We start from the raw sequence: 1,864 nt of genomic DNA on the forward strand, positions 1-1,864 counted from the left end.
GTTCATTCGTTATACCAAACAATCATACAAAGTAATTAATCGTCATTTAAGTATCATTGAAACATGATAAATAAGTAAACCAAACGTTTAAAAAGTTTGAGGGAGCGTTGAAGTAATAATTTTAAAATATTAACCTAGTGCTCAAATAAGCATAACCCACCTCAAACCAAAGCACATGTAAAAACATGTGTCTAAAATAAAATGTGCTACTCCAAAGCGAGTTCATGCAACATGAATCCAACGAAGTATCTAGAGACCTGGCAAGTATAAATCCTAAAGTGTTAAAACAAGGTTAGTGAGTTCAAAATTTATAAATGAAAACAGTGGATTTAGTATCTAGGGCATTTCTACTCTATCTAGGTAGGTAGCTTACTCGCATGTTACTAGACAGTTGAACAGAAACTGGCTGTTAAATTGTTGTTTTCTTTGTACCGGGTCTATGACAAAACACTGGCATGAATGATAGGTAAATTTTACACCAATTACAGAAACTCCATTCATGCTAGCACAACTAGCCCGAGTGGGTTTGTCAAACCCAATAGTACTACTTAGTATTACCCCGTGAATCCCATCTTTAACGGTTAAAAAGTGTAAGGACTTTAGTGATAAAAGCATCTAGTACACAGTGGATGTACAGAAACTACTTGAACTAAAACATGGTTCTTGCGTTTCTTTTCAAAACCAGTGTATGACAAGTTTTGTGTTTTCTTCCAAAAAACAAGTATATGAAAATCATTTGTGTTTTCTTCCTAAAAACTAGTATTGAAAAGAGTATTTGTGTTTTCCTCCTAAAAACAAGTATACATAACCTAATCATTGAATAAACTATATTGTATTTGAAAAACAAGTGATAAGTATACAATAACAAACAAAGAGAAAGACAAAATGGTAACTTAATGAAATAATATATATTAATGTAACCGTATACTATATAATATGAACTATTGCATTATAAACCGATTAAAATCATAAAATAATATATATTAATCAACAAATAAAATAAATGAATATATAAATGAGGGAATAGTTAGCTACATCAAGTATAGGCTCAGGGCTATGTGGCTAAACAATCAAACATAAACAATCGATCCGCCTACAAATATAACCCATCGTATAAGAGTGCTAATGTATGTTGTTGAGCTCAAAAGTAGGGGGCAGGATCCCTCCCCGCCATAACTAAGGTCTGCCCTTTGAGTATGCACTCACCTTAAGATGTGTTTACAGGTTTCCACGAACAACTTAACAAGAAAGAATATACATGTTTACCAAGTGTTAAAATATGAGTGTGTGTTCAACACATGATTCTAAAACGCATGTAAAGACACCCACACGTACACAAGTTTGACCCGAAAACTAGTTGGTGATAAACTTGATATCAATAGTAATAAGATGTTCTAACACGTATCATACATCGCGATCACCTAAACAAGTAATTCATCATATAACTCAAGTTCAAATCATGTAATTCACGAGACAGATTTTAGCATGCGTAAATGGATTTTATTGACAAAATTTATCTTAAAATTAGATTATACAAATCTTACCAAAGTAACATAAATGTGTTAGGTTTCTCAAACAGTTTTTGTTACATTTTTCCTATGAACAAAAAAATCACAAAAATTCAATCATTATAGACAGGTACACGCAACTAATCACAATGCACAACATTAAGTCTAGACTTGGTTAATCCATAATACTTTTCCAAACAAGCAAGATGAGTTTGGCTTCTTCCTAACTCATAGAATTAGAAATGGAACCGGCCCATTTGGTTTTGTCATTAACAAGTTATGACGTCGGGAATCTAGACAAAAAAACAACTTAATTCCCGAATTAGGTTTTGACATGAAATATTGTAAAATCTAGA

This window comes from Bidens hawaiensis, unplaced genomic scaffold (assembly GCF_021521415.1).
Source record: "Bidens hawaiensis isolate Kalapana, Puna unplaced genomic scaffold, B.hawaiensis_p1.1 tig00027101_1, whole genome shotgun sequence".
Taxonomy (NCBI): Eukaryota; Viridiplantae; Streptophyta; class Magnoliopsida; order Asterales; family Asteraceae; genus Bidens; species Bidens hawaiensis.